The sequence below is a fragment of the Alosa pseudoharengus genome, unplaced genomic scaffold (genome assembly GCF_046254945.1).
Source record: "Alosa pseudoharengus isolate Yale_2024_CS ecotype anadromous, Long Island Sound unplaced genomic scaffold, YU_APseudo_1.1 YU_APseudo_1.1_scf_44, whole genome shotgun sequence".
Lineage (NCBI taxonomy): Eukaryota > Metazoa > Chordata > Actinopteri > Clupeiformes > Clupeidae > Alosa > Alosa pseudoharengus.
This window is the reverse complement of record NW_027468798.1, coordinates 322340-341307: the sequence shown is the minus strand read 5'-3', so window position 1 is coordinate 341307 and position 18968 is coordinate 322340.

The following is an 18968-nucleotide window of genomic DNA, read 5'->3' as shown; positions in this document are numbered from 1 at the left end:
TTTTTTATTTCACTTATAGACATGTGAAATGCATGAACTAGGGCAACAAAGTGTAAAAAAATTGGTTTGATTTTTTTTAGTACTTTTCAGTTTTTCTTAGTTTTCACATAAGGTCCGGGGTCAGGACAAAAGACAGAATTTTGACAAATTTCAAAATATGTCAGATATTGTCCAAATCATTTTTTATTTCACTTATAGACATGTGAAATGCATGAACTAGGGCAAAAAAGTGTAAAAAAATTGGTTTGATTTTTTTTAGTACCTTTCAGTTTTTTTTAGTTTTCACATAAGGTCCGGGGTCAGGACAAAAGACAGATTTTTGACAAATTTCAAAATATGTCAGATATTGTCCAAATTATTTTTTATTTCACGTCTAGACATGTGAAATGCATGAACTAGTGCAAAAAAGTGTAACAAAATTGGTTTGATTTTTTTTTAGTACTTTTCAGTTTTTCTTAGTTTTCACATAAGGTCCGGGGTCAGGACAAAAGACAGATTTTTGACAAATTTCAAAATCTGTCAGATATTGTCCAAATCATTTTTTATTTCACTTCTAGACATGTGAAATGCATGAACTAGGGCAAAAAAAGTGAAAAAAAATTGGTCTGATTTTTTTTAGTACTTTTCAGTTTTTCTTAGTTTTCACATAAGGTCCGGGGTCAGGACAAAAGACAGAATTTTGACAAATTTCAAAATATGTCAGATATTGTCCAAATCATTTTTTATTTCACTTATAGACATGTGAAATGCATGAACTAGGGCAACAAAGTGTAAAAAAATTGGTTTGATTTTTTTTAGTACTTTTCAGTTTTTCTTAGTTTTCACATAAGGTCCGGGGTCAGGACAAAAGACAGAATTTTGACAAATTTCAAAATATGTCAGATATTGTCCAAATCATTTTTTATTTCACTTATAGACATGTGAAATGCATGAACTAGGGCAAAAAAGTGTAAAAAAATTGGTTTGATTTTTTTTAGTACCTTTCAGTTTTTTTTAGTTTTCACATAAGGTCCGGGGTCAGGACAAAAGACAGATTTTTGACAAATTTCAAAATATGTCAGATATTGTCCAAATTATTTTTTATTTCACGTCTAGACATGTGAAATGCATGAACTAGTGCAAAAAAGTGTAACAAAATTGGTTTGATTTTTTTTTAGTACTTTTCAGTTTTTCTTAGTTTTCACATAAGGTCCGGGGTCAGGACAAAAGACAAATTTTTGACAAATTTCAAAATCTGTCAGATATTGTCCAAATCATTTTTTATTTCACTTCTAGACATGTGAAATGCATGAACTAGGGCAAAAAAAGTGAAAAAAAATTGGTCTGATTTTTTTTAGTACTTTTCAGTTTTTCTTAGTTTTCACATAAGGTCCGGGGTCAGGACAAAAGACAGAATTTTGACAAATTTCAAAATATGTCAGATATTGTCCAAATCATTTTTTATTTCACTTCTAGACATGTGAAATGCATGAACTAGGGCAAAAAAGTGTAAAAATATTGGTTTGATTTTTTTTAGTACCTTTCAGTTTTTCTTAGTTTTCACATAAGGTCCGGGGTCAGGACAAAATACAGATTTCTGACAAATATCAAAATCTGTCAGATATTGTCCAAATCATTTTTTATTTAATTTCTAGACATGTGAAATGCATGAACTAGGGCAAGAAAGTTTGAAAAAATTGGTTTGATTTTTTTTTAGTACCTTGCAGTTTTTCTTAGTTTTCACATAAGGTCCGGGGTCAGGACATAAGACAGATTTTTGACAAATTTCAAAATATGTCAGATATTGTCCAAATCATTTTTTATTTCACTTCTAGACATGTGAAATGCATGAACTAGGGCAAAAAAGTGTAAAAATATTGGTTTGATTTTTTTTAGTACCTTTCAGTTTTTCTTAGTTTTCACATAAGGTCCGGGGTCAGGACAAAATACAGATTTCTGACAAATATCAAAATCTGTCAGATATTGTCCAAATCATTTTTTATTTAATTTCTAGACATGTGAAATGCATGAACTAGGGCAAGAAAGTTTGAAAAAATTGGTTTGATTTTTTTTTAGTACCTTGCAGTTTTTCTTAGTTTTCACATAAGGTCCGGGGTCAGGACATAAGACAGATTTTTGACAAATTTCAAAATATGTCAGATATTGTCCAAATCATTTTTTATTTCACTTCTAGACATGTGAAATGCATGAACTAGGGCAAAAAAGTGTAAAAAAATTGGTTTGATTTTTTTTTAGTACCTTGCAGTTTTTCTTAGTTTTCACATAAAGTCCGGGGTCAGGACAAAAGACAGAATTTTGACAAATTTCAAAATATGTCAGATATTGTCCAAATCATTTTTTATTTCACTTATAGACATGTGAAATGCATGAACTAGGGCAAAAAAGTGTAAAAATATTGGTTTGATTTTTTTTAGTACCTTTCAGTTTTTTTTAGTTTTCACATAAGGTCCGGGGTCAGGACAAAAGACAGATTTTTGACAAATTTCAAAATATGTCAGATATTGTCCAAATTATTTTTTATTTCACGTCTAGACATGTGAAATGCATGAACTAGTGCAAAAAAGTGTAACAAAATTGGTTTGATTTTTTTTTAGTACTTTTCAGTTTTTCTTAGTTTTCACATAAGGTCCGGGGTCAGGACAAAAGACAGATTTTTGACAAATTTCAAAATCTGTCAGATATTGTCCAAATCATTTTTTATTTCACTTCTAGACATGTGAAATGCATGAACTAGGGCAAAAAAGTGTAAAAATATTGGTTTGATTTTTTTTAGTACCTTTCAGTTTTTCTTAGTTTTCACATAAGGTCCGGGGTCAGGACAAAATACAGATTTCTGACAAATATCAAAATCTGTCAGATATTGTCCAAATCATTTTTTATTTCACTTCTAGACATGTGAAATGCATGAACTAGGGCAAAAAAGTGTAAAAATATTGGTTTGATTTTTTTTAGTACCTTTCAGTTTTTCTTAGTTTTCACATAAGGTCCGGGGTCAGGACAAAATACAGATTTCTGACAAATATCAAAATCTGTCAGATATTGTCCAAATCATTTTTTATTTAATTTCTAGACATGTGAAATGCATGAACTAGGGCAAGAAAGTGTGAAAAAATTGGTTTGATTTTTTTTTAGTACCTTGCAGTTTTTCTTAGTTTTCACATAAGGTCCGGGGTCAGGACAAAAGACAGATTTTTGACAAATTTCAAAATATGTCAGATATTGTCCAAATCATTTTTTATTTCACGTCTAGACATGTGAAATGCATGAACTAGTGCAAAAAAGTGTAACAAAATTGGTTTGATTTTTTTTTAGTACTTTTCAGTTTTTCTTAGTTTTCACATAAGGTCCGGGGTCAGGATAAAAGACAGATTTTTGACAAATTTCAAAATCTCTCAGATATTGTCCAAATTATTTTTTATTTCACTTCTAGACATGTGAAATGCATGAACTAGGGCAAAAAAAGTGAAAAAAAATTGGTCTGAATTTTTTTAGTACTTTTCAGTTTTTCTTAGTTTTCACATAAGGTCCGGGGTCAGGACAAAAGACAGAATTTTTAAAAATTTCAAATTATGTCAGATATTGTCCAAATCATTTTTTATTTCACTTATAGACATGTGAAATGCATGAACTAGGGCAAAAAAGTGTAAAAAAATTGGTTTGATTTTTTTTAGTACCTTTCAGTTTTTTTTAGTTTTCACATAAGGTCCGGGGTCAGGACAAAAGACAGATTTTTGACAAATTTCAAAATATGTCAGATATTGTCCAAATTATTTTTTATTTCACGTCTAGACATGTGAAATGCATGAACTAGTGCAAAAAAGTGTAACAAAATTGGTTTGATTTTTTTTTAGTACTTTTCAGTTTTTCTTAGTTTTCACATAAGGTCCGGGGTCATGACAAAAGACAGATTTTTGAAAAATTTCAAAATATGTCAGATATTGTCCAAATTATTTTTTATTTCACGTCTAGACATGTGAAATGCATGAACTAGTGCAAAAAAGTGTAACAAAATTGGTTTGATTTTTTTTTAGTACTTTTCAGTTTTTCTTAGTTTTCACATAAGGTCCGGGGTCAGGACAAAAGACAGATTTTTGACAAATTTCAAAATCTGTCAGATATTGTCCAAATCATTTTTTATTTCACTTCTAGACATGTGAAATGCATGAACTAGGGCAAAAAAGTGTAAAAATATTGGTTTGATTTTTTTTAGTACCTTTCAGTTTTTCTTAGTTTTCACATAAGGTCCGGGGTCAGGACAAAATACAGATTTCTGACAAATTTCAAAATCTGTCAGATATTGTCCAAATCATTTTTTATTTAATTTCTAGACATTGTGAAATGCATGAACTAGGGCAAGAAAGTGTGAAAAAATTGGTTTGATTTTTTTTTAGTACCTTGCAGTTTTTCTTAGTTTTCACATAAGGTCCGGGGTCAGGACAAAAGACAGATTTTTGACAAATTTCAAAATATGTCAGATATTGTCCAAATCATTTTTTATTTCACTTCTAGACATGTGAAATGCATGAACTAGGGCAAAAAAGTGTAAAAAAATTGGTTTGATTTTTTTTTAGTACCTTGCAGTTTTTCTTAGTTTTCACATAAGGTCCGGGGTCAGGACAAAAGACAGAATTTTGACAAATTTCAAAATATGTCAGATATTGTCCAAATTATTTTTTATTTCACGTCTAGACATGTGAAATGCATGAACTAGTGCAAAAAAGTGTAACAAAATTGGTTTGATTTTTTTTTAGTACTTTTCAGTTTTTCTTAGTTTTCACATAAGGTCCGGGGTCAGGATAAAAGACAGATTTTTGACAAATTTCAAAATCTCTCAGATATTGTCCAAATTATTTTTTATTTCACTTCTAGACATGTGAAATGCATGAACTAGGGCAAAAAAAGTGAAAAAAAATTGGTCTGAATTTTTTTAGTACTTTTCAGTTTTTCTTAGTTTTCACATAAGGTCCGGGGTCAGGACAAAAGACAGAATTTTGACAAATTTCAAAATATGTCAGATATTGTCCAAATTATTTTTTATTTCACGTCTAGACATGTGAAATGCATGAACTAGTGCAAAAAAGTGTAACAAAATTGGTTTGATTTTTTTTTAGTACTTTTCAGTTTTTCTTAGTTTTCACATAAGGTCCGGGGTCAGGATAAAAGACAGATTTTTGACAAATTTCAAAATCTCTCAGATATTGTCCAAATTATTTTTTATTTCACGTCTAGACATGTGAAATGCATGAACTAGTGCAAAAAAGTGTAACAAAATTGGTTTGATTTTTTTTAGTACCTTTCAGTTTTTTTTAGTTTTCACATAAGGTCCGGGGTCAGGACAAAAGACAGATTTTTGACAAATTTCAAAATATGTCAGATATTGTCCAAATTATTTTTTATTTCACGTCTAGACATGTGAAATGCATGAACTAGTGCAAAAAAGTGTAACAAAATTGGTTTGATTTTTTTTTAGTACTTTTCAGTTTTTCTTAGTTTTCACATAAGGTCCGGGGTCAGGATAAAAGACAGATTTTTGACAAATTTCAAAATCTCTCAGATATTGTCCAAATTATTTTTTATTTCACTTCTAGACATGTGAAATGCATGAACTAGGGCAAAAAAAGTGAAAAAAAATTGGTCTGAATTTTTTTAGTACTTTTCAGTTTTTCTTAGTTTTCATATAAGGTCCGGGGTCAGGACAAAAGACAGAATTTTGACAAATTTCAAAATATGTCAGATATTGTCCAAATCATTTTTTATTTCACTTATAGACATGTGAAATGCATGAACTAGGGCAACAAAGTGTAAAAAAATTGGTTTGATTTTTTTTAGTACTTTTCAGTTTTTCTTAGTTTTCACATAAGGTCCGGGGTCAGGACAAAAGACAGAATTTTGACAAATTTCAAAATATGTCAGATATTGTCCAAATCATTTTTTATTTCACTTATAGACATGTGAAATGCATGAACTAGGGCAAAAAAGTGTAAAAAAATTGGTTTGATTTTTTTTAGTACCTTTCAGTTTTTTTTAGTTTTCACATAAGGTCCGGGGTCAGGACAAAAGACAGATTTTTGACAAATTTCAAAATATGTCAGATATTGTCCAAATTATTTTTTATTTCACGTCTAGACATGTGAAATGCATGAACTAGTGCAAAAAAGTGTAACAAAATTGGTTTGATTTTTTTTTAGTACTTTTCAGTTTTTCTTAGTTTTCACATAAGGTCCGGGGTCAGGACAAAAGACAGATTTTTGACAAATTTCAAAATCTGTCAGATATTGTCCAAATCATTTTTTATTTCACTTCTAGACATGTGAAATGCATGAACTAGGGCAAAAAAAGTGAAAAAAAATTGGTCTGATTTTTTTTAGTACTTTTCAGTTTTTCTTAGTTTTCACATAAGGTCCGGGGTCAGGACAAAAGACAGAATTTTGACAAATTTCAAAATATGTCAGATATTGTCCAAATCATTTTTTATTTCACTTATAGACATGTGAAATGCATGAACTAGGGCAACAAAGTGTAAAAAAATTGGTTTGATTTTTTTTAGTACTTTTCAGTTTTTCTTAGTTTTCACATAAGGTCCGGGGTCAGGACAAAAGACAGAATTTTGACAAATTTCAAAATATGTCAGATATTGTCCAAATCATTTTTTATTTCACTTATAGACATGTGAAATGCATGAACTAGGGCAAAAAAGTGTAAAAAAATTGGTTTGATTTTTTTTAGTACCTTTCAGTTTTTTTTAGTTTTCACATAAGGTCCGGGGTCAGGACAAAAGACAGATTTTTGACAAATTTCAAAATATGTCAGATATTGTCCAAATTATTTTTTATTTCACGTCTAGACATGTGAAATGCATGAACTAGTGCAAAAAAGTGTAACAAAATTGGTTTGATTTTTTTTTAGTACTTTTCAGTTTTTCTTAGTTTTCACATAAGGTCCGGGGTCAGGACAAAAGACAAATTTTTGACAAATTTCAAAATCTGTCAGATATTGTCCAAATCATTTTTTATTTCACTTCTAGACATGTGAAATGCATGAACTAGGGCAAAAAAAGTGAAAAAAAATTGGTCTGATTTTTTTTAGTACTTTTCAGTTTTTCTTAGTTTTCACATAAGGTCCGGGGTCAGGACAAAAGACAGAATTTTGACAAATTTCAAAATATGTCAGATATTGTCCAAATCATTTTTTATTTCACTTCTAGACATGTGAAATGCATGAACTAGGGCAAAAAAGTGTAAAAATATTGGTTTGATTTTTTTTAGTACCTTTCAGTTTTTCTTAGTTTTCACATAAGGTCCGGGGTCAGGACAAAATACAGATTTCTGACAAATATCAAAATCTGTCAGATATTGTCCAAATCATTTTTTATTTAATTTCTAGACATGTGAAATGCATGAACTAGGGCAAGAAAGTTTGAAAAAATTGGTTTGATTTTTTTTTAGTACCTTGCAGTTTTTCTTAGTTTTCACATAAGGTCCGGGGTCAGGACATAAGACAGATTTTTGACAAATTTCAAAATATGTCAGATATTGTCCAAATCATTTTTTATTTCACTTCTAGACATGTGAAATGCATGAACTAGGGCAAAAAAGTGTAAAAATATTGGTTTGATTTTTTTTAGTACCTTTCAGTTTTTCTTAGTTTTCACATAAGGTCCGGGGTCAGGACAAAATACAGATTTCTGACAAATATCAAAATCTGTCAGATATTGTCCAAATCATTTTTTATTTAATTTCTAGACATGTGAAATGCATGAACTAGGGCAAGAAAGTTTGAAAAAATTGGTTTGATTTTTTTTTAGTACCTTGCAGTTTTTCTTAGTTTTCACATAAGGTCCGGGGTCAGGACATAAGACAGATTTTTGACAAATTTCAAAATATGTCAGATATTGTCCAAATCATTTTTTATTTCACTTCTAGACATGTGAAATGCATGAACTAGGGCAAAAAAGTGTAAAAAAATTGGTTTGATTTTTTTTTAGTACCTTGCAGTTTTTCTTAGTTTTCACATAAGGTCCGGGGTCAGGACAAAAGACAGAATTTTGACAAATTTCAAAATATGTCAGATATTGTCCAAATCATTTTTTATTTCACTTATAGACATGTGAAATGCATGAACTAGGGCAAAAAAGTGTAAAAATATTGGTTTGATTTTTTTTAGTACCTTTCAGTTTTTTTTAGTTTTCACATAAGGTCCGGGGTCAGGACAAAAGACAGATTTTTGACAAATTTCAAAATATGTCAGATATTGTCCAAATTATTTTTTATTTCACGTCTAGACATGTGAAATGCATGAACTAGTGCAAAAAAGTGTAACAAAATTGGTTTGATTTTTTTTTAGTACTTTTCAGTTTTTCTTAGTTTTCACATAAGGTCCGGGGTCAGGACAAAAGACAGATTTTTGACAAATTTCAAAATCTGTCAGATATTGTCCAAATCATTTTTTATTTCACTTCTAGACATGTGAAATGCATGAACTAGGGCAAAAAAGTGTAAAAATATTGGTTTGATTTTTTTTAGTACCTTTCAGTTTTTCTTAGTTTTCACATAAGGTCCGGGGTCAGGACAAAATACAGATTTCTGACAAATATCAAAATCTGTCAGATATTGTCCAAATCATTTTTTATTTCACTTCTAGACATGTGAAATGCATGAACTAGGGCAAAAAAGTGTAAAAATATTGGTTTGATTTTTTTTAGTACCTTTCAGTTTTTCTTAGTTTTCACATAAGGTCCGGGGTCAGGACAAAATACAGATTTCTGACAAATATCAAAATCTGTCAGATATTGTCCAAATCATTTTTTATTTAATTTCTAGACATGTGAAATGCATGAACTAGGGCAAGAAAGTGTGAAAAAATTGGTTTGATTTTTTTTTAGTACCTTGCAGTTTTTCTTAGTTTTCACATAAGGTCCGGGGTCAGGACAAAAGACAGATTTTTGACAAATTTCAAAATATGTCAGATATTGTCCAAATCATTTTTTATTTCACGTCTAGACATGTGAAATGCATGAACTAGTGCAAAAAAGTGTAACAAAATTGGTTTGATTTTTTTTTAGTACTTTTCAGTTTTTCTTAGTTTTCACATAAGGTCCGGGGTCAGGATAAAAGACAGATTTTTGACAAATTTCAAAATCTCTCAGATATTGTCCAAATTATTTTTTATTTCACTTCTAGACATGTGAAATGCATGAACTAGGGCAAAAAAAGTGAAAAAAAATTGGTCTGAATTTTTTTAGTACTTTTCAGTTTTTCTTAGTTTTCACATAAGGTCCGGGGTCAGGACAAAAGACAGAATTTTTAAAAATTTCAAATTATGTCAGATATTGTCCAAATCATTTTTTATTTCACTTATAGACATGTGAAATGCATGAACTAGGGCAAAAAAGTGTAAAAAAATTGGTTTGATTTTTTTTAGTACCTTTCAGTTTTTTTTAGTTTTCACATAAGGTCCGGGGTCAGGACAAAAGACAGATTTTTGACAAATTTCAAAATATGTCAGATATTGTCCAAATTATTTTTTATTTCACGTCTAGACATGTGAAATGCATGAACTAGTGCAAAAAAGTGTAACAAAATTGGTTTGATTTTTTTTTAGTACTTTTCAGTTTTTCTTAGTTTTCACATAAGGTCCGGGGTCAGGACAAAAGACAGATTTTTGACAAATTTCAAAATCTGTCAGATATTGTCCAAATCATTTTTTATTTCACTTCTAGACATGTGAAATGCATGAACTAGGGCAAAAAAGTGTAAAAATATTGGTTTGATTTTTTTTAGTACCTTTCAGTTTTTCTTAGTTTTCACATAAGGTCCGGGGTCAGGACAAAATACAGATTTCTGACAAATATCAAAATCTGTCAGATATTGTCCAAATCATTTTTTATTTCACTTCTAGACATGTGAAATGCATGAACTAGGGCAAAAAAGTGTAAAAATATTGGTTTGATTTTTTTTAGTACCTTTCAGTTTTTCTTAGTTTTCACATAAGGTCCGGGGTCAGGACAAAATACAGATTTCTGACAAATATCAAAATCTGTCAGATATTGTCCAAATCATTTTTTATTTAATTTCTAGACATGTGAAATGCATGAACTAGGGCAAGAAAGTGTGAAAAAATTGGTTTGATTTTTTTTTAGTACCTTGCAGTTTTTCTTAGTTTTCACATAAGGTCCGGGGTCAGGACAAAAGACAGATTTTTGACAAATTTCAAAATATGTCAGATATTGTCCAAATCATTTTTTATTTCACGTCTAGACATGTGAAATGCATGAACTAGTGCAAAAAAGTGTAACAAAATTGGTTTGATTTTTTTTTAGTACTTTTCAGTTTTTCTTAGTTTTCACATAAGGTCCGGGGTCAGGATAAAAGACAGATTTTTGACAAATTTCAAAATCTCTCAGATATTGTCCAAATTATTTTTTATTTCACTTCTAGACATGTGAAATGCATGAACTAGGGCAAAAAAAGTGAAAAAAAATTGGTCTGAATTTTTTTAGTACTTTTCAGTTTTTCTTAGTTTTCACATAAGGTCCGGGGTCAGGACAAAAGACAGAATTTTTAAAAATTTCAAATTATGTCAGATATTGTCCAAATCATTTTTTATTTCACTTATAGACATGTGAAATGCATGAACTAGGGCAAAAAAGTGTAAAAAAATTGGTTTGATTTTTTTTAGTACCTTTCAGTTTTTTTTAGTTTTCACATAAGGTCCGGGGTCAGGACAAAAGACAGATTTTTGACAAATTTCAAAATATGTCAGATATTGTCCAAATTATTTTTTATTTCACGTCTAGACATGTGAAATGCATGAACTAGTGCAAAAAAGTGTAACAAAATTGGTTTGATTTTTTTTTAGTACTTTTCAGTTTTTCTTAGTTTTCACATAAGGTCCGGGGTCATGACAAAAGACAGATTTTTGAAAAATTTCAAAATATGTCAGATATTGTCCAAATTATTTTTTATTTCACGTCTAGACATGTGAAATGCATGAACTAGTGCAAAAAAGTGTAACAAAATTGGTTTGATTTTTTTTTAGTACTTTTCAGTTTTTCTTAGTTTTCACATAAGGTCCGGGGTCAGGACAAAAGACAGATTTTTGACAAATTTCAAAATCTGTCAGATATTGTCCAAATCATTTTTTATTTCACTTCTAGACATGTGAAATGCATGAACTAGGGCAAAAAAGTGTAAAAATATTGGTTTGATTTTTTTTAGTACCTTTCAGTTTTTCTTAGTTTTCACATAAGGTCCGGGGTCAGGACAAAATACAGATTTCTGACAAATTTCAAAATCTGTCAGATATTGTCCAAATCATTTTTTATTTAATTTCTAGACATTGTGAAATGCATGAACTAGGGCAAGAAAGTGTGAAAAAATTGGTTTGATTTTTTTTTAGTACCTTGCAGTTTTTCTTAGTTTTCACATAAGGTCCGGGGTCAGGACAAAAGACAGATTTTTGACAAATTTCAAAATATGTCAGATATTGTCCAAATCATTTTTTATTTCACTTCTAGACATGTGAAATGCATGAACTAGGGCAAAAAAGTGTAAAAAAATTGGTTTGATTTTTTTTTAGTACCTTGCAGTTTTTCTTAGTTTTCACATAAGGTCCGGGGTCAGGACAAAAGACAGAATTTTGACAAATTTCAAAATATGTCAGATATTGTCCAAATTATTTTTTATTTCACGTCTAGACATGTGAAATGCATGAACTAGTGCAAAAAAGTGTAACAAAATTGGTTTGATTTTTTTTTAGTACTTTTCAGTTTTTCTTAGTTTTCACATAAGGTCCGGGGTCAGGATAAAAGACAGATTTTTGACAAATTTCAAAATCTCTCAGATATTGTCCAAATTATTTTTTATTTCACTTCTAGACATGTGAAATGCATGAACTAGGGCAAAAAAAGTGAAAAAAAATTGGTCTGAATTTTTTTAGTACTTTTCAGTTTTTCTTAGTTTTCACATAAGGTCCGGGGTCAGGACAAAAGACAGAATTTTGACAAATTTCAAAATATGTCAGATATTGTCCAAATTATTTTTTATTTCACGTCTAGACATGTGAAATGCATGAACTAGTGCAAAAAAGTGTAACAAAATTGGTTTGATTTTTTTTTAGTACTTTTCAGTTTTTCTTAGTTTTCACATAAGGTCCGGGGTCAGGATAAAAGACAGATTTTTGACAAATTTCAAAATCTCTCAGATATTGTCCAAATTATTTTTTATTTCACTTCTAGACATGTGAAATGCATGAACTAGGGCAAAAAAAGTGAAAAAAAATTGGTCTGAATTTTTTTAGTACTTTTCAGTTTTTCTTAGTTTTCATATAAGGTCCGGGGTCAGGACAAAAGACAGAATTTTGACAAATTTCAAAATATGTCAGATATTGTCCAAATCATTTTTTATTTCACTTATAGACATGTGAAATGCATGAACTAGGGCAACAAAGTGTAAAAAAATTGGTTTGATTTTTTTTAGTACTTTTCAGTTTTTCTTAGTTTTCACATAAGGTCCGGGGTCAGGACAAAAGACAGAATTTTGACAAATTTCAAAATATGTCAGATATTGTCCAAATCATTTTTTATTTCACTTATAGACATGTGAAATGCATGAACTAGGGCAAAAAAGTGTAAAAAAATTGGTTTGATTTTTTTTAGTACCTTTCAGTTTTTTTTAGTTTTCACATAAGGTCCGGGGTCAGGACAAAAGACAGATTTTTGACAAATTTCAAAATATGTCAGATATTGTCCAAATTATTTTTTATTTCACGTCTAGACATGTGAAATGCATGAACTAGTGCAAAAAAGTGTAACAAAATTGGTTTGATTTTTTTTTAGTACTTTTCAGTTTTTCTTAGTTTTCACATAAGGTCCGGGGTCAGGACAAAAGACAGATTTTTGACAAATTTCAAAATCTGTCAGATATTGTCCAAATCATTTTTTATTTCACTTCTAGACATGTGAAATGCATGAACTAGGGCAAAAAAAGTGAAAAAAAATTGGTCTGATTTTTTTTAGTACTTTTCAGTTTTTCTTAGTCTTCACATAAGGTCCGGGGTCAGGACAAAAGACAGAATTTTGACAAATTTCAAAATATGTCAGATATTGTCCAAATCATTTTTTATTTCACTTCTAGACATGTGAAATGCATGAACTAGGGCAAAAAAGTGTAAAAATATTGGTTTGATTTTTTTTAGTACCTTTCAGTTTTTCTTAGTTTTCACATAAGGTCCGGGGTCAGGACAAAATACAGATTTCTGACAAATATCAAAATCTGTCAGATATTGTCCAAATCATTTTTTATTTAATTTCTAGACATGTGAAATGCATGAACTAGGGCAAGAAAGTTTGAAAAAATTGGTTTGATTTTTTTTTAGTACCTTGCAGTTTTTCTTAGTTTTCACATAAGGTCCGGGGTCAGGACATAAGACAGATTTTTGACAAATTTCAAAATATGTCAGATATTGTCCAAATCATTTTTTATTTCACTTCTAGACATGTGAAATGCATGAACTAGGGCAAAAAAGTGTAAAAAAATTGGTTTGATTTTTTTTTAGTACCTTGCAGTTTTTCTTAGTTTTCACATAAGGTCCGGGGTCAGGACAAAAGACAGAATTTTGACAAATTTCAAAATATGTCAGATATTGTCCAAATCATTTTTTATTTCACTTATAGACATGTGAAATGCATGAACTAGGGCAAAAAAGTGTAAAAAAATTGGTTTGATTTTTTTTAGTACCTTTCAGTTTTTTTTAGTTTTCACATAAGGTCCGGGGTCAGGACAAAAGACAGATTTTTGACAAATTTCAAAATATGTCAGATATTGTCCAAATTATTTTTTATTTCACGTCTAGACATGTGAAATGCATGAACTAGTGCAAAAAAGTGTAACAAAATTGGTTTGATTTTTTTTTAGTACTTTTCAGTTTTTCTTAGTTTTCACATAAGGTCCGGGGTCATGACAAAAGACAGATTTTTGACAAATTTCAAAATATGTCAGATATTGTCCAAATTATTTTTTATTTCACGTCTAGACATGTGAAATGCATGAACTAGTGCAAAAAAGTGTAACAAAATTGGTTTGATTTTTTTTAGTACCTTTCAGTTTTTTTTAGTTTTCACATAAGGTCCGGGGTCAGGACAAAAGACAGATTTTTGACAAATTTCAAAATATGTCAGATATTGTCCAAATTATTTTTTATTTCACGTCTAGACATGTGAAATGCATGAACTAGTGCAAAAAAGTGTAACAAAATTGGTTTGATTTTTTTTTAGTACTTTTCAGTTTTTCTTAGTTTTCACATAAGGTCCGGGGTCAGGATAAAAGACAGATTTTTGACAAATTTCAAAATCTCTCAGATATTGTCCAAATTATTTTTTATTTCACTTCTAGACATGTGAAATGCATGAACTAGGGCAAAAAAAGTGAAAAAAAATTGGTCTGAATTTTTTTAGTACTTTTCAGTTTTTCTTAGTTTTCATATAAGGTCCGGGGTCAGGACAAAAGACAGAATTTTGACAAATTTCAAAATATGTCAGATATTGTCCAAATCATTTTTTATTTCACTTATAGACATGTGAAATGCATGAACTAGGGCAAAAAAGTGTAAAAAAATTGGTTTGATTTTTTTTAGTACCTTTCAGTTTTTTTTAGTTTTCACATAAGGTCCGGGGTCAGGACAAAAGACAGATTTTTGACAAATTTCAAAATATGTCAGATATTGTCCAAATTATTTTTTATTTCACGTCTAGACATGTGAAATGCATGAACTAGTGCAAAAAAGTGTAACAAAATTGGTTTGATTTTTTTTTAGTACTTTTCAGTTTTTCTTAGTTTTCACATAAGGTCCGGGGTCAGGACAAAAGACAGATTTTTGACAAATTTCAAAATCTGTCAGATATTGTCCAAATCATTTTTTATTTCACTTCTAGACATGTGAAATGCATGAACTAGGGCAAAAAAAGTGAAAAAAAATTGGTCTGATTTTTTTTAGTACTTTTCAGTTTTTCTTAGTTTTCACATAAGGTCCGGGGTCAGGACAAAAGACAGAATTTTGACAAATTTCAAAATATGTCAGATATTGTCCAAATCATTTTTTATTTCACTTATAGACATGTGAAATGCATGAACTAGGGCAACAAAGTGTAAAAAAATTGGTTTGATTTTTTTTAGTACTTTTCAGTTTTTCTTAGTTTTCACATAAGGTCCGGGGTCAGGACAAAAGACAGATTTTTGACAAATTTCAAAATCTGTCAGATATTGTCCAAATCATTTTTTATTTCACTTCTAGACATGTGAAATGCATGAACTAGGGCAAAAAAAGTGAAAAAACATTGGTCTGATTTTTTTTAGTACTTTTCAGTTTTTCTTAGTTTTCACATAAGGTCCGGGGTCAGGACAAAAGACAGAATTTTGACAAATTTCAAAATATGTCAGATATTGTCCAAATCATTTTTTATTTCACTTCTAGACATGTGAAATGCATGAACTAGGGCAAAAAAGTGTAAAAATATTGGTTTGATTTTTTTTAGTACCTTTCAGTTTTTCTTAGTTTTCACATAAGGTCCGGGGTCAGGACAAAATACAGATTTCTGACAAATATCAAAATCTGTCAGATATTGTCCAAATCATTTTTTATTTAATTTCTAGACATGTGAAATGCATGAACTAGGGCAAGAAAGTTTGAAAAAATTGGTTTGATTTTTTTTTAGTACCTTGCAGTTTTTCTTAGTTTTCACATAAGGTCCGGGGTCAGGACATAAGACAGATTTTTGACAAATTTCAAAATATGTCAGATATTGTCCAAATCATTTTTTATTTCACTTCTAGACATGTGAAATGCATGAACTAGGGCAAAAAAGTGTAAAAAAATTGGTTTGATTTTTTTTTAGTACCTTGCAGTTTTTCTTAGTTTTCACATAAGGTCCGGGGTCAGGACAAAAGACAGAATTTTGACAAATTTCAAAATATGTCAGATATTGTCCAAATCATTTTTTATTTCACTTATAGACATGTGAAATGCATGAACTAGGGCAAAAAAGTGTAAAAAAATTGGTTTGATTTTTTTTTAGTACTTTTCAGTTTTTCTTAGATTTCACATAAGGTCCGGGGTCATGACAAAAGACAGATTTTTGACAAATTTCAAAATATGTCAGATATTGTCCAAATTATTTTTTATTTCACGTCTAGACATGTGAAATGCATGAACTAGTGCAAAAAAGTGTAACAAAATTGGTTTGATTTTTTTTTAGTACTTTTCAGTTTTTCTTAGTTTTCACATAAGGTCCGGGGTCATGACAAAAGACAGATTTTTGACAAATTTCAAAATATGTCAGATATTGTCCAAATTATTTTTTATTTCACGTCTAGACATGTGAAATGCATGAACTAGTGCAAAAAAGTGTAACAAAATTGGTTTGATTTTTTTTTAGTACTTTTCAGTTTTTCTTAGTTTTCACATAAGGTCCGGGGTCAGGATAAAAGACAGATTTTTGACAAATTTCAAAATCTCTCAGATATTGTCCAAATTATTTTTTATTTCACTTCTAGACATGTGAAATGCATGAACTAGGGCAAAAAAAGTGAAAAAAAATTGGTCTGAATTTTTTTAGTACTTTTCAGTTTTTCTTAGTTTTCACATAAGGTCCGGGGTCAGGACAAAAGACAGAATTTTGACAAATTTCAAAATATGTCAGATATTGTCCAAATTATTTTTTATTTCACGTCTAGACATGTGAAATGCATGAACTAGTGCAAAAAAGTGTAACAAAATTGGTTTGATTTTTTTTTAGTACTTTTCAGTTTTTCTTAGTTTTCACATAAGGTCCGGGGTCAGGATAAAAGACAGATTTTTGACAAATTTCAAAATCTCTCAGATATTGTCCAAATTATTTTTTATTTCACTTCTAGACATGTGAAATGCATGAACTAGGGCAAAAAAAGTGAAAAAAAATTGGTCTGAATTTTTTTAGTACTTTTCAGTTTTTCTTAGTTTTCACATAAGGTCCGGGGTCAGGACAAAAGACAGAATTTTGACAAATTTCAAAATATGTCAGATATTGTCCAAATCATTTTTTATTTCACTTCTAGACATGTGAAATGCATGAACTAGGGCAAAAAAAGTGAAAAAAAATTGGTCTGATTTTTTTTAGTACTTTTCAGTTTTTCTTAGTTTTCACATAAGGTCCGGGGTCAGGACAAAAGACAGAATTTTGACAAATTTCAAAATATGTCAGATATTGTCCAAATCATTTTTTATTTCACTTATAGACATGTGAAATGCATGAACTAGGGCAAAAAAGTGTAAAAAAATTGGTTTGATTTTTTTTAGTACCTTTCAGTTTTTTTTAGTTTTCACATAAGGTCCGGGGTCAGGACAAAAGACAGATTTTTGACAAATTTCAAAATATGTCAGATATTGTCCAAATTATTTTTTATTTCACGTCTAGACATGTGAAATGCATGAACTAGTGCAAAAAAGTGTAACAAAATTGGTTTGATTTTTTTTTAGTACTTTTCAGTTTTTCTTAGTTTTCACATAAGGTCCGGGGTCATGACAAAAGACAGATTTTTGACAAATTTCAAAATATGTCAGATATTGTCCAAATTATTTTTTATTTCACGTCTAGACATGTGAAATGCATGAACTAGTGCAAAAAAGTGTAACAAAATTGGTTTGATTTTTTTTTAGTACTTTTCAGTTTTTCTTAGTTTTCACATAAGGTCCGGGGTCAGGATAAAAGACAGATTTTTGACAAATTTCAAAATCTCTCAGATATTGTCCAAATTATTTTTTATTTCACTTCTAGACATGTGAAATGCATGAACTAGGGCAAAAAAAGTGAAAAAAAATTGGTCTGAATTTTTTTAGTACTTTTCAGTTTTTCTTAGTTTTCACATAAGGTCCGGGGTCAGGACAAAAGACAGAATTTTGACAAATTTCAAAATATGTCAGATATTGTCCAAATTATTTTTTATTTCACGTCTAGACATGTGAAATGCATGAACTAGTGCAAAAAAGTGTAACAAAATTGGTTTGATTTTTTTTTAGTACTTTTCAGTTTTTCTTAGTTTTCACATAAGGTCCGGGGTCAGGATAAAAGACAGATTTTTGACAAATATCAAAATCTGTCAGATATTGTCCAAATCATTTTTTATTTAATTTCTAGACATGTGAAATGCATGAACTAGGGCAAGAAAGTTTGAAAAAATTGGTTTGATTTTTTTTTAGTACCTTGCAGTTTTTCTTAGTTTTCACATAAGGTCCGGGGTCAGGACATAAGACAGATTTTTGACAAATTTCAAAATATGTCAGATATTGTCCAAATCATTTTTTATTTCACTTCTAGACATGTGAAATGCATGAACTAGGGCAAAAAAGTGTAAAAAAATTGGTTTGATTTTTTTTTAGTACCTTGCAGTTTTTCTTAGTTTTCACATAAGGTCCGGGGTCAGGACAAAAGACAGAATTTTGACAAATTTCAAAATATGTCAGATATTGTCCAAATCATTTTTTATTTCACTTATAGACATGTGAAATGCATGAACTAGGGCAAAAAAGTGTAAAAAAATTGGTTTGATTTTTTTTAGTACCTTTCAGTTTTTCTTAGTTTTCACATAAGGTCCGGGGTCAGGACAAAAGACAGATTTTTGACAAATTTCAAAAAATGTCAGATATTGGCTTAAATTATTTTTTATTTCACTTCTAGACATGTGAAATGCATGAACTAGGGCAAAAAAGTGTAACAAAATTGGTTTGATTTTTTTTAATACTTTTCAGTTTTTCTTAGTTTTCACATAAGGTCCGGGGTCAGGACAAAAGACAGATTTCTGAGAAATTTCAAAAAATGTCAGATATTGGCTTAAATTATTTTTTATTTCACTTCTAGACATGTGAAATGCATGAACTAGGGCAAAAAAGTTTAAAAAAATTGTCTTGATTTTTTTTAGTACCTTTCAGTTTTTCTTAGT